This window comes from Lathyrus oleraceus, chromosome 5 (genome assembly GCF_024323335.1).
Source record: "Lathyrus oleraceus cultivar Zhongwan6 chromosome 5, CAAS_Psat_ZW6_1.0, whole genome shotgun sequence".
Lineage (NCBI taxonomy): Eukaryota > Viridiplantae > Streptophyta > Magnoliopsida > Fabales > Fabaceae > Lathyrus > Lathyrus oleraceus.
The window spans coordinates 135,544,770-135,560,091 of record NC_066583.1 but is presented as its reverse complement, the minus strand read 5'-3'; the positions used below and the strand labels follow the sequence as shown (position 1 = coordinate 135,560,091).

The window sequence follows — 15,322 nt, the reverse complement described above, 5'->3', positions numbered from 1 at the left end:
TTTGGGATTGAAAACCTTGTAGTCTTTGAGGTGCAAAATTTTGGATAGGGTTCTGGTTTTTATAGGAAAAATTCGGGTGATTCTTCCATCCATGGTTGTAAGTGTTTGAAAATGGGTTACCTTGGGCGTAATTCACTTGGTCAGTGTTCAGGTCGTTCAAAAGGTTACATTCTGCCGATTCGTGTCCTTTAGATCCATAAATTTCACACTCTATATGGAATACTACTATGGTGTTAGAGTTTGTAGAAATATGTTTGACCTTAAGGGCTAAAGCGTCCATTTTCACTTGCATCATGTCCATAGAAATTATCTCATGTATTCCACCTTGGGTCTCCTTTTTCTCTACTGATGCTCGTCCAGTTCCCCATTGGTAATGCTTTTGGGCCATATCCTCAATTAGGTCACAAGCTTCAGGGTAAGGTTTATTCATCAGCGCGCCACCAACGACAGCGTCGATGCTCGTCTTTTTGTTATAATGGAGTCCATTGTAGAAGGTATGAACGATCAACCATTATTCTAGGCCATGGTGTGGACATACTCTTAACAACTCCTTGTATCTCTCCCAAGCTTCAAAAAGTGATTCTCCTTGGTTTTGAGTAAATCTAGTTATTTGGTTTCGAAGAACAGTAGTCTTACTAGGGGGAAAATATCTAGAAGGGAATACTCTCCTAAGGTCTTCCCAGGTAGTTATTGAGTTAGCTGGAACTGAATCTAACCACAAACGTGCTCTATCTCTGAGGGAGAAAGGAAATAATCTTAAACGAATCGCATCAGATGAAGCAGCGTTGGATTTAAAGGTGTCTGCCAGTTGGATAAAGACTTTTAAATGTTGATTTGGGTTCTCAGTAGCGAGACCCGTGAATTGGTTTTGTTGCACTAATTGCAGTAAAGATGGTTTTAGTTCGAAATTGTTGGTAGGAATGAGGGGGTTTACTATACTAGAACTAGGTTCCTCGTCAGAAGGTTGGGCAAATTCCTTAAGAGGTCTCCGGTCGCGATTCTCGGCCATAGCTTTCTTAATTCGGACGAGTAAGAGACGTGTACGAGTGTAACGTTCGGGTTCCGCTAAAGGATCTACTAAATTTCTGGTACTACGGGTTCTTCGCATTTACCGGCTAATAATGCCTTAGTCTAGACGGTGTAACAACAGGGTACGAAATTTGACGAAGTTAGTCCCCGGCAACGGTGCCAAAAACTTGATCGCTATATTCGCAAGTGCACGAATCGCGTCAGAGTAATATAAAAGATTATCGATCCCACAAAGGCCAAATCGTCAATCTATCGATTACTATTGTTACGATGTTTATCTAAGGCGGTACAAATGAGATATTGATGTTGAAAAATAACATTAAATAAAGAAAATGATAAATATAGTGCAGATAAAGATAGGCTTGAATGTATTTCACGTCAATTAAACGATGTTTTGATTGTCTAAATAGAACTACTTATGGGGCAATATTTTTTACTCTTGAAAAGAATCCATTTAACAGGAATTGTTGCTTTCGCGTATTCAGAACCGAGTTTACCCTTAAATTAAGGCCTTTTATTGTCACTTATAAAAGGTGCGCAGAACGCTAAAGTAGTAAACCTATTTTTAAGAAATAAGACTCGTAAGCTTAGTTGAAAAGTGATTTTGATTCGGAAAGTTTACCCAAGGAGTTTCCTGATTTTAAATCTATCAACACGTTCGAAAACAGTTTCAAAAATCATTTTGCCTTAAAGTGATAAAAATTCCTAGTTAACTAAGCTAGGGTGCTTTCGCACTCCCCGAGTAGTTAAAATTAACCAAGTTTTTTTCAGAAAACTCGAACTAAAAATAAAAACAACCCCTAAAGCATTTCTACATATGCAATATGTGAAACATCTCTTTAACCGCGATCCTTACATTCTAACCTTTGAGAGATTTAGCCAGACATGGTAATACAAACAAATACAACGATATTGAACATGATGAAAATAAGTTTAGAATGTAAGGCGTGAAGAACAAGTAAAGCGTGTAAAACAATTAAAATGAGCAATAAAGATAATGGCGAGAAAACTAAATAAAGTAAAGACAATGGCAGGAAATTAAATAAAGTAAAGACAATGGCAGAAAATTAGATAAAGTAAAGTATGACAAGGAATTAAATAAAGTAAGGCATGGCAAGTAAAATAAAAAGGCGATTAAATTAGAACCTGCTCCAAACGGAGGCTTTAGATCTAGTACAAGGAAGTAAATGAACCTTTGACTTTGAAAATAAAGATGACGGCAAAATCAAAGTGCTCCAACTCAATTACACTAAGGTGCGATAACCCCTCGATGTGACGGATTACCGCTTTTACAAATGATATTATAGTCTTAGTGTTATAAACTAAGTTGGATGATTTGGAAGTGAACTAGAACGACCTATTTATAGAGGAACTCAACAGCATGGAAAGACCAGGATGCCCTTCAACTACTCTTTAGTGGGAATGTGGAATTCAAAGGTGGCTCCCGCCACCCCTTCATGGAGCCCGCCACCCCTTCATGGAGCCCGCCATGTGAGTAAATGGGGAAGTTCATGGGATCATGGCAGTTTCCTCCTGGTTGAGGGCTGATGTGTCATGGCTTCTCCTATAGCGGCCGCCATGCAGAACGCCACGAGTACAATATTTGCCGAAAACCCTAATTTTTTGGCCTTTTTGCTTTGTTTCTTCTACAAAGGTCCTGAAAGAGCTAAATACCTGAAAACAACACAAAAGAAAGAATAACACAAGCAAAATGATAATAAAGACCTAATAAACCTGTGCAATCCGAGTCAAATACGCGGTGTGATTCAGTGTTATCACTTGCTCCGGTATCTTAGGTCTTTGAACAAATTTTCCTCGAAAGGATTTTTTAAGCAGCTTTCCATAATATGACCTTGAGATGATTTTCCCAAGTATTTGAAACCTTCAAGCAGTTTGTCCCTGATTAACCAATTATTGTAATGGTTTGTCGGGCCTTAAAATGGTTTGCCCTATATTGACTGGGTCTTGAAACAATTTGACCCAGACTTACGGATCTTTAAAGGGATTTTCCTCTAACCAAAAGAATCTTTAGGAGATTTTCCCCTAATTAAAAGGGTCTTGAAGTGGTCTGCCCCTGATGTGGTTGATTCCTTAAACCAAATTTCCCCATATGGGACCACTTATGAATGATCAACTTCCGTAACTGATTCCATATTGTTGGAACTTCCTTGATTCTAAGTGTTGACTTGCATATAAAATTATTCCCCCAAAATGGTAATTCTAAGGCAATGCTTATGCAGGTTTTGAAATCAAAATGATTATCAACATGGTATTGTATGTTGGAACAAGTTTGATTCTACAACTATCCTGAAGTTTTGATGAAACCCAAATTTAAGAGAACAATTTTTTTACTCTAACCAGTTTGTTAAGTGTGCATAAAAGTTGGAACAAATTATGACTCTGAGGATGTCCATATTCTGAACCAAAGAAAAGAAGCGTTCAAACAAGTCAAATTTGATCTATCAAGTTAACATTTTGAACAAAAGTTCTCAAGACTGACTCTGATATAAAAATCTCTAACTATCTCCTTGTGAAGTCTCAAAACCCAGAATTCACAGACTATGAAGTCTCACCAAAATATTCTGAAGACAGACTTTGGAAATGCTATTCAAGCTTCAACAAGAATCATCAGAAACCTCTGAATTCCAAAACTCAACAAAAGATTTGATGTGATAGACATACAAAAGCAAATCTACTTTTTCCATATAGTAGTGTACTTTGTGTAAAAGAAGTATTCCGCATCCAATCATCTTCACCAACTACAAGCTATAGTGCCACTCTAGTGTTTTGTTTGAAGTGATCTTCTCCAACAAATACTTAGAGGGTATTTTCATCTTCACCTCCAATAGGTCTATTTTGAATCTATTTAGAGAGGACATTGAAGATTGAAGAAGGTGACGAACATGCTTGATAAGCACAGAAGACTACATCAACACTCACACTCAGAAACAAATAAGAAGTGTTTCTTACACTTATACACTTGGAACAAAGATCATTGTATACTATTGTTAAGTGTAGAGCTTGGTTGTAAACTTGTGTATCTGCTTTTGATTAGCATCTATAAACACAATAATTGTTATTACAATTTTAATGTAATCCTCAAGCGACCAGGTTAGGTCAGGATCTTGAGAAGTTAGTAACAGGTTGTTATTGAGAAATTTTATTAAACGACTAGGTAGGTCAAGTCTTAAGGAGTCCGTGACCGTCAGTTTTCTTAGCAGACCAATTGGGTCAGATTCTTAAAGAAAGTTTGGATATGTTATCACTACATTTGTAATCAGGTTTGATAATTGGATTAAGTTATTGTCGAAGGAAAATTACCCAGGTGCATGGACTGGAGGTAGCCTTGTTAATGGAGAACTAGGATAAAAATTACTTGTGTTCTTTAGATTTTTGTTTATTGCTTTTAAGGTGTTGATTTGGGTTGCGAAAAACTATCATTCTTGAAACCCAATTCACCCAACTTCTCCTGTTGATCGACTCCAGACTTTCTTCATTGAACACAAAATGGCATCTACCTCTGGGATAAAATTGAAAGTTTCTTCCTTGGGTATGATGCTGGCCTATGGGATATAGTGTTAGACGGTTACACATATACTGTATATATTAGTGGTACTTAAATTGAAAGAAAAAAAATGAGTGATTAGCAAAAGAAGGATCACAAGAATAATCATAGATCCAAAACTATATTGATGAATTCCATTTACTACACTGAGTATGAGAAGATAACAAATATAGAGACTCAGATAAGTCTATATTTGTTTCTTTGAAAATGACTCATGAAGGAAATGAGTAAGTTAAAGAAATAAAAGCCTTGGCTTTAATCCAGAAATATGAATCCTTCAAAATGGAAGAGTATGAAATGGTTGAGGAAATGTTCTCAAGATTTCAAACTCGTGTGGCTGGACTGAAAGTCCTAAGTAAAGTCTATACCATTACATACCATGTAAATAAAAGCATCAGAAATTTACCTAAGAAATGGAGACCAATGGTGATAGCACTAAAGGTGCTAAAAGATCTGAACAAGACTACTCCAGAGGAACTTATAAGTTCGCTGAGAAGTCATGAAATTGAACTCATGGAAGATGTGCCTCAGAAAAAGGTCAAGTGTGTGGCTTTAAAGTCCAAAGACAAATCTGAGATGACCAAAGCTCTTCAAGTTAAAGAAGAAGAGTATGAAGGAAGCTCAGGAGAAGAAGATGAACTATCTCTTCTCTCTAGAAGGGTCAACCATATTTGGAAGAAAAGACAGACAAAATTCATAGGCCACAAAAGAACATGTGAACATGTTGCGTCAACCTCTGGGCAAAGAAAGTCTGGAGTCGATCAAGATGTCACTTGTTACGAATGCCAACAACCTGGTCATTAAAAAAATAGTGTCCCAATCCAAATAAAAGAAGAAGGTTCTAATGGCTACCTGGGATGACTTGGAAATTTCATAAGATGCTCTTGAAGAAGAACATGCGCACATGGCACTGATGGCTAGCTTAGAGGAATCTTACTACGAATCAAAATCGAATTCAGACTCTAATGAGGTATTCTCTAATCTAACAAATTCTGAAGTTGAGTAATGTCTCACTGAAATTCTTGAAAGGTTTCATAATCTTCAGTACAGTTACAAGGCTTTGAAAAGAATCTATCTAGTTGACTCTGAAGTCCTTAGTGGGCATAAGAAAGAAAATTCTAATCTGAAAAAGAAGCTTTCTATTGTTGAAAAATATATATCTAATGTAAAAAGAGAGAGTAAATAACTTGAAAAGGAAATTATTTCAGAAGCTCATATGGAATCTATTGATGTCATAAAGAACTACGACATGGCTTTTTAGAAATTCCTTGCACGAAACATAGATAGAAGCAAAATGGCTTCCATGATCTATTGAGTAGGCAACAATGAGAAAATAGGTCTTGGTTATAAGCCACATAAGAACTCTAGGATCAAACCTAAATCTAAGTAAGTGGTGATAAAACCAAAATCTCTATATTCTCATTTCACCTATGGTCACACACACGACACCGATTCAACTCACAAACCCTGGGGCAATAAAACCTCTAGGAAGACTAACCATAAAGGACCCAAAAAGATATTGGTACCTAAAATATAAATTAGTCTACGTTACAAATATCCTTAGAAGTCACGTTGAGACACCAGTCATGGCACCTGGACTCTAGGTGCTCGCGACACATGACGGGAAGAAGGCATGTGTTCCAATAGTTGGAACTTAAGCCTGAAGGTTAAGTAGGCTTTTAAGGATATCAGAAGGGTAAAATCATTGGTAATGTAACCATAGGTAGAGGTTGTCTTCCCTCTATCTCTAATATCTTATTGGTTGAAGTCTTAATTCATAATTTATTGTCGATAAGTCAATTAAGGGACAATGGTTATGACATTATCTTCAATCATAAGTCCTGCAAAATTGTTGGTAAGAAAGATGGATATGTACTCTTCAGAGACAGGAGGAAAAATAACATTTACAAAATCAAACTTCCAGATTTAGAAAATTAGAATGTTAAGTTTCTTATGTCTGTGAATGAATAACAGTGGACCTAACATAGATGGTTGGGTCATGTTAGCATGAGAAGGATCTCTATACTTGACAAGCTAAAACTTGTCAGATGAATCTCAAATCCGAAGTTTGCTTCAGATGCTCTTTGTGAGGCATGTTAAAAAGGAAAATTTTCTAAAAGCTCTTTCAAAGCTGAAAATACGGCTTCCATCTTTAGACATTTGGAATTCTTGCACATTGATTTGATTGGACCAATGAAAAATGCATCAGTATATGGCAAGAAGTACGAACTAGTCATTGTTAATGACTACAATATATGGACTTGGGTAAAGTTCTTGAGACACTAGGATGAGTCATATTATGTGTTCATAACCTTCTTCTCCCAAGTGCAAAATGAAAAGGGTTTAACAATTGTTAAGATCAAGAGTGATCATGGTGGTTAATTTGAAAACAAATCCTTTGAGAAATTCTTTGATGAACATGGCATTTCACATGATTTCTCTTGTGCTAGAACTCCTCACCGAAATGGAGTTGTATAAAGTAATAATATAACATTACAAAAAATGGCCAGAACCATGATCAACGAGACTAATATGGCAAATAACTTCTGGGTAGAAGCAGTGAATACAACTTATTGCATTTAGAACATGATCTCTATAAGACCTATTATGGGTAAGACTCCATATGAATTATGGAAGAACAAGAAACCCAATATTGATTATTTCCATCCTTTTGGACGTACCTGATTTATTCTCAACACTAAAGATAGATTGAACAAGTTTGATTCTAAAGCTCAAAATTGTATCATGTTAGGATACTCTAGACGCTCAAAAGGCTACAGAGTGTATAACACTAAAACCAATATTGTTGAGGAATCAATTCATGTTAAGTTTGATGATAAGCTTGACCCTGGAAAGTCAAAGCTAGATGAAAATTTTGCAGATATAAAGATCACATACTCAAACTCTAAGGGTGTTCGTTCAACCTGAAACAAAACAATCAACATCAGATGCTACTGAAATTTCAGATGATGTTGATACACCAACACCTTAGAAGAAGCTCAAGCAAGTACTCTTTAACTATGAAGAACTTATTCTTGGTGACAAGTTAGAACCTGTTAGAACCAGATCTTCATTTAGGCAAGACAAAGAAAGTCTTCTAGGATTCGTGTCTATCATAGAACCAACATCCATTAATGAAACTCTTATGGATTCTGAATGGATTTTGGAAATGCAAGAAGAACTCAATCAATTTTCAATAAATGATGTGTGGGATCTAGTTCCAAAACCGAAAGAAAAATATGTCATTAGAACCAAATAGATCTTCAGGAACAAGCTGAATAAGGAAGGAGAAGTGGTAAGGAACAAGGCCAGACTAGTTGCACAGGGTTATAGTCAACACGAAGGAATTGACCATACTAAGACCTTTGCTCCAGTATCTAGGTTATAATCTATTTGTCTTTTAGTTTCATTTGTTGTTAATCATGGTATTATCTTATATTAAATGGATGTTAAAAGCGCATTTCTGAATGGTTACATAACTGAAGAAGTTTGTGTCCATCAACCTCCTAGTTTTGAAAATCATAAAAATCTTAATTTTGTTTATAAACTTAAGAAATCATTGTATGATCTAAAACATGATCCCAGAGCTTGGTATGAAAGGCTCGACAATTTTTTGTTGGAAAATGATTTTTCGAGAGGTAACATGGATACAACCTTGTTCTGTAAAACCTTCAAAAATGAATTTTTAATAATTCAAATCTATATTGATGATATAATTTTTGGTTATACTAATTCCTTTCTCTGCCAAGAGTTTTCCAAGTCCATGCAAGCAGAATTTGAGATAAGCATGATGGGAGAATTGAAATTCTTTATGGGAATTCAAATTAATCATAACTCAGAAGGATCATACATTCATCAGAGAAAATATACAAAAGAACTTTTGAAGAAGTTTGATTTGACTGAATGTAAGATTTATAAAACTCTAATGCATCCCTCTTGCACTCTTGGAAAATATGAGGAAAGCAGGAAGGTAGATCAAAAGGTATACATAGGTATGATTGGATCTCTCATTAACTTAACTGCTTCTAGACCTAGTATTCTATTTAGTGTATGCCTATGTGCCATATTTCAATCAGATCCTAAAGAATCTCATTTAATTGTTATTAAGAGAATCTTTAGATATCTGAGAGCAACTACTTACCTTAGTTTGCTTTATAAGAAATCAAAAGATTACAACTTAGTAGGTTTTTGTGATGCTGATTATGCTGGAGATAGAGTTGAAAGAAAAACCACCAGTGGAAGCTATTAGTTTCTGGGTGAAACTCTTATTTCATGTTTCAGAAGAGACAATCAACCATTGCATTATCAACAACAGAAGTTGAATACATTGCATTCTCTAGATGCAACACACATATCCTCTAGATGAAAAGTAAGCTAGAAGATTATCAGCTATGTGAAATTAATATTCATATCTTTTGTGGTAATACTTCTGTTATTTGTTTGTCTAAGAATCTCATTTTACATTCTAGAGCGAAGCATATTGATATTAAACATCATTTTATAAGAGGCTATGTTCAGAAGGGTATTTTAAGCTTAAAATTCATTGATACAAACCATCCATGAGATGACACCGTTACTAAAATCCTTCTCGGGGACATATTTGTTTTTATTCTAATGAATTTGAAAATGGAAATTTGTCCTGATTAAAATATCAATACGTGAAAACTCTAAAGGAATAAAGATGAGACTCTAAGATTTTGTGCGTTTTCTGTATAACTCCGGAACAGCCAGCCCTCTGATAGTTAGATGGCTTTATGGCTCAGAAGGTCCAAGTTAGAATCCCTCTAGGTTTCTCTGTCTTTTGGACTCTATTACATATCAATGTTTTGTTTAAGCATTTTTTAAAAATATTTTATTTCTTATTCTTTTTGCTTAAATAATCGTTGGGAAAATTTTGTATTAGGTAAAACAAAATCTTACTTTAATACTCCTTTTGTCTTTCCTGTTTCCAAAGTCGTCTAGTCTTTTCATCTCCTATCATAGCATGTAGTGTTGCATAAGTTATTTCTTGGATTCCCAATATAACTTTCCAGTTGTCACTATCATAAATATTTTTTATTCCTCAAAACCTCTACCTTTCCACTCTTTTTAAACATAACTTTTCTCTCAGAGTTGTTCAAACTCTTCATTTCATATCAACTCTTCAGTTTTTAAAACACCTCATTTCTCTCCAGATCCTACAATTTCCTGACCAATGTCTCTCGAAACCAGAAGCTTTTGTTTTGAAGAATTTTTAAAGACAAGGGGGCGGAGGAGTTTAACAGCGTGTGTCAGAGTCAATCAATTGTGTGATTCAATTGATTCACTCGCTTTGGAGTTGTCATTGGAGCATAACTCCCTAGTTTAAATGCTTGTTTAAGGCACATGGTGTTGCACATGTGCAGTTTATTTCCCTTATGAGGCTCCTTTCCCCAATCTTCTTTTCGTCTTTTTTCAAATTTTACAAGTCTTTCTTATTTTTTCCCTTCCTTTTTGTTTTTCCATGTATCTCTGTCCTTTTCATATCACTTTTTAGTTGATGACAAAGGGGGATAAATGTTTAGGGGTCTTGAGTCTAGTCTTAGGTCTTAGGTCTAGTATCCAGGGAGTAGTAGGGATTTGATTTTGATCATTTTTATCGAATGATCAATCTCGTACATCCATAATTCTGGATGAAATTTCTTTGTAATTTTGATGTAACATCAAATGAATGAAATTTCCTTCTGATTTATTTGTGTTTTTGTTTTTTGTTTTGTTTTGTTTTTATTTTGTTTGAATGAATATGTTTTGTTATATTGTTGTATCTTGTTGTGATTGTTTCATTATATGTTTTTTTCTTGTTTTGTCATGAGACTATAAGTCTTAAATTTAGGGGGAGCTTACAAACCTAACTCTGAAATTTAAAATTAAGAATAGTTTTTAATCCTAGAAAATATTATTAGTCTAGAATTCAGGGGGAGCTTACAAACCTAACTTTGAACCTTAGATGATTGTCAGCTAAGAGATTGCAAACCTTGCTCTGAATAATCAAGCTAAGATTTTTTTTGAAATCTAAAATTCAAGGAGAGCTTACAAATCTAACTCTGAAATTTAGCCTGCTTATTTGATTTGAGATCTTAATGAAACCAAAATTATTTTGAGAAACTCAGGGGGAGCTTGTAAATCTCACTCTATAGATTTAAGTTTAAGAAATAATTTTGAAAGTATAAAACTAAAATAAAGCTTACAACCCTATTTCTGAAAATTTGTAATATTTGATTGCTTATTGAATAAAAATTATTCATCAAAATACATAGATTTCTCATCATAAAAAAAAGGGAGATTGTTGGAACAAGTTTAGTTCTATAACTATCCTGGAGTTTTTATGATAACAAAATGTAATAGAATAATTTTTGTACTCTAACCAGTTTTTTGATTGTGCAGAAAAAATTGGAACATATTCGAACTCTGAGGATGTCCAGATTCTGAACCAAAGAAAAGAAGCATTCAAACAAGTAAACTTTGATCTATCAAGTTAACATTCTGAACAAAAGTTCTCAAGACTGACTATGATATAAAAAGATATGACTATCTGCTTGTGAAGTCTTAGAACCCAGCATTAAAAGATTATGAAGTCTCACCAAAAGATTCTAAAGATAGACCTTGGAAACACTACTCAAGCTTCAACAACAATTATCAGAAGCCTCTGAATGGAATTTTTCCAAAAGTTAACAAAATATTTGATGTGACATAACTACATAAGCAAATCTACTTTTTCCATAAAGTATTGTACTCTTAGTAAAAGAAGTCTCCCGCATCCAATCATCTTTACTAACTACAGGCTACAACGTCACTCTAGTGTTTCATTTGAAGTGATCTTCTCCAAAGGATACTTAAAGGATATTTTCATCTTCACCTCTAACGAATATATTTTTCACCTATTTAAAGAGGACATTGAAGATTAAAGAAGGTGACGAACAAACTTGATAAGTGCAAAAAACTACATCAATGCTCACACTTAGAAACAAATATGAAGTATTGCTTACACTTATACACTTAGAACAAATATCATTGTATATTATTGTTAAGTGTAGAACTTGATTGTAAACTTATGTATCTGCTTTTGAGAAGCATCTATAAACATAAAAACTCTTATTATAATTTTGATTGTAATCCTCAAGCGACCAGGTTAGGTCAAGCTTTTGAGAAGTCAGTAATAGCTTGTTATTGAGAAATCTTCTTAAGCAACCAGGTAGGTTAGGTTTAAAGGAGTCGGTGACCGTCAGTTTTCTTAGGAGACCAGTTGGATCAGACTCCTAAAGAAAGTTGGGGCAGGTTGTAATTGCATTTGTAATCGGGTTTAATTATTGGATTAAGTCCCTGTCGAAGGAAAATCACCTAGGTGGGTGGACTAGAGGTAGCCTTGTTAACGGCGAACAAGGATAAAAATCCTTGTATTCTTTATCTTTCGGTTTGTTGTTTTTAAGGTATTTATTTGGGTTGCAAAAAACTATCATTCTTGAAACCCAATTCAAACCCCCCCCTATTTCTTGTGTTTCTTAAACCTTCATTATGGTTTATAGTGAATGGATCACTGCAATGCTGATTTAGACATTCAAGTCGTGAAACACGATGTGAGAGCATGATACCAGTACAAATGATTAGCAAATATCTTTGGAGTCATATTAACACAACCTTGTTGTAGTATGCTATCAAAAGAAACCTTTTTTCAATTAGGTCTTTTAAGGGTTGTAACATTGTTTGGTTCATGGTTTTTTAAACAAAAGGATATAAGGCTCAAAATTTATTTTTAACACACCAATTCTCCTTCTGGTGATCTCCATTCCCATGTTCAATTAATTTGTCACACACATTCAATTTCCAAGAGAAATTTGAGGGTGTAAAGGTAATGGTTCAAGAACCAATGGTGTTTTTTTTGCTTAAGGTGGCAGTTATCCACTTTTGTTTGTTTTGATATGATGGTCATCTAATCTTGTTTTTCGTTAAAGATTTTGATGACCTATCTTTTTACTTTTTAACCCTAATTATTGTCTAGACCACTTTTTTAAAGCTTCCAGTCCACCAGGATGCTCTGATTTTTACTTAAGTTTCCTTTTTTGGTGTTCGACTTAGCGAGCTCTTTTTTCATTTTTATGGAATTTATTCTTTTGGTTTGAAAAGGATCGTGACTGCCATGTTAATGGTTGGTAAGGAATAACCATTGTGATTTTTTTTTCACGACTTCTTCGACACTTCAAGACGTGTGAGAGGAATAAAATATGGTTGAACCTCTTATTAGATGGTGTATAGATGGTCTGATTCTCTTGAAATTTGAATGCATAGTCAGATTATCTAAACAACATTACCCCGCCCCTAGCTAAGTGTAAGGTTTTTTAATATAGAAAGAAACACCAACTTCTGGGATTGAATAGGTTGACTAGGGATTAACTTTTTAACTCCTTAGTTTTTTGAATTTGAAACAATGTCTTACATCATCAACATAGTTTTATTTAAAAGCATATACCATATAAATTTTGGGTTTTTGTTTACGCCATCATCCCTCCAATCTTTACTAAAACAAAAGTTTGATAAAGAAAAGTGAGATGAAGAAACCCATTTTTTTGTGAAAAAAAGAAAGAAGTATAGAAAGAGTGAACCCAAAGGAATTAATTCAAAAGACGCATGATCATTTCATTAATCTTACCATTCATAACAAACAAGTTTAAGAGCAAATTAATGCTCAACAAGCAAAAGAACTACAAATGAAAATGCTAAAATAGCCAAATGATCACCAGCATTGAGGGTAAACCCTTATGATTGATTCCTTATTTAGTCGACCTTGCATATACTCGATGATCGAGGTCGATAGGTTTACCGAAGCTGAAACATCACTTTAGGTTTTATTGACATCATCTAGGTCTTCTTCCTTAGGTTTCTCTAAACTTGGATTCTCGACTTCTACTTTGTTTAGAGGGCCGTCAATGATTCTTCTTGTCTTAATACCCATTTCGACCCTCTCCCCAATAGTGACTAGGTAACAGAACCCAAATGATACACTTCATACCATCTTGTCAAAGTATGGGCCCTAGAGAGTTCCCATAAACATGTCTATCAGTTCTCTATCAAGCAGCGGGGGTTGAACCCTAGCAGCTAACTCTACCCATCTTTGGGCGTACTCTTTAAACGACTTGTTACTCTTATGAGTAATATTTTGAAATTGAGTATGATTTGGAGCCATATCGGTGTTGTACTGATAATGCTTTGAGAAAGCCTCAACCAGGTCCTTCTATGTGTGGACCCAACTGCATATACCATTCGAAAGACGTTCCACTGAAGCTGTCTTGAAAATAGTGGATGAACAATTTATCATTGCGAGAGTATGCATCCATTTGTGATAATATGCTCTTAGATGAGTCTTGGGATAACTAAGCTCTTTATATTTCTCAAAATCCGGTACCTTGAATTTTGGTGGAATTACCACGTCTGACATTAAGCACATATCAAAAGCATCGAGCCCATATGTGTCATACCCCAAAATTCACCCTACCCCGAAACAACTTTCATCAGATCTATGATCCTATTACACATATATTTATTCATTGCTCCGTCACCATAATTATGTTAACATTCATAACCAAAGGCATATTGCATGGGCTCAAGGCATGAATTTTTTTATTTAAAAAAAAATTAAAAAATTAAACAAAAAATAGGGAAATCGACTTACCCAATTAGGTAAATCGATTTCCCCTGCGCACACACCAAAAATAAGCCTTTTTTTTGCAAAAAGGATATTTGGTTCCCCCCACTTTCCCACTTGCTTTCCCTATAAATAGAGATTTCATCCTTAAGGATTTTGACAGATGTTAAGCTTGATGAGTCTGAGTGGGTACAAGCTTGATTTGACCAACTAAACCTCATTGATGAGAAGCGCTTAGCAGCCATCTGCCATGGCCAACTTTATCAAAAGTGCATCAAGGGGGCACATGACAAAAAGGTTTTCCCCCACAACCTAAAGGCCAGAGACCTCGTATTGAAGAAGATTCTTCCAATCCATACTGACCCAATGGGAAAATGGACGCCAAACTACGAAGGTCTGTATGTTGTAAGAAAGGTCTTCTCTGGAGGAGCCTTGATCCTTGCAACTATGGATGGTGAAGATCTTCCATCCCCGGTGAATGCAGATGCAGTAAAGATATACTATGCTTAAAAAAATATATAGCCCGATATGTTGAAAACCTAAAAGGGCAACTTATGCAAAAATGGGTATCCCGGTAGACTGAAAACCCGAAAGGGCGGTCTAGGCAAAAATTAGGGATTTAATAAGAGCAAGAGGCTGCATCCCGTAAGGAATCCTTCTTCATTCCTTAGCGAGACAATTATGTGGGTCCCCAGCAAGTCAATCCTATCACCCTCCTTCAAAAAAGAAAAATCAAAGGGCGACCAAAGGCATAGAGGCTATAGCAGAGTTGGAATTTGGTGGAAACCCGAGATGTTTCATTGCCATTATAATTATTGTTTTCTTTTCGCAATCACCTCTTTTAGGAATTGCCTCCTTTGTACAAAATCCCCATTTTTTGGGGGACAAATTATCAATAAAATCAGTTCCCTCACATGTGTTCCATATTTTTTACTTTTCTTGCTTTGTCTGCGAAATATGAGTTTTTGCCTAAATAATATTACATTGGAAATTTTCGATTAAAAGACCCTTTTTAGAAGAAAAAAAAACTATACGGGAGACAACATTGAATTACATTTATTTCCTAACTTTGC

The 15,322-nt window shown here is 35.0% G+C and overlaps 1 non-coding gene across 1 annotated transcript; it reads left to right on the top strand.

The window, feature by feature from the left end:
• The first annotated feature begins 518 nt into the window (after positions 1 to 518).
• LOC127090073 (small nucleolar RNA R71) lies at positions 519 to 625 on the top strand. Its single transcript, XR_007791607.1, has one exon. It is a non-coding gene; the product is annotated as a small nucleolar RNA R71 (small nucleolar RNA).
• Positions 626 to 15,322: the final 14,697 nt, after the last annotated feature.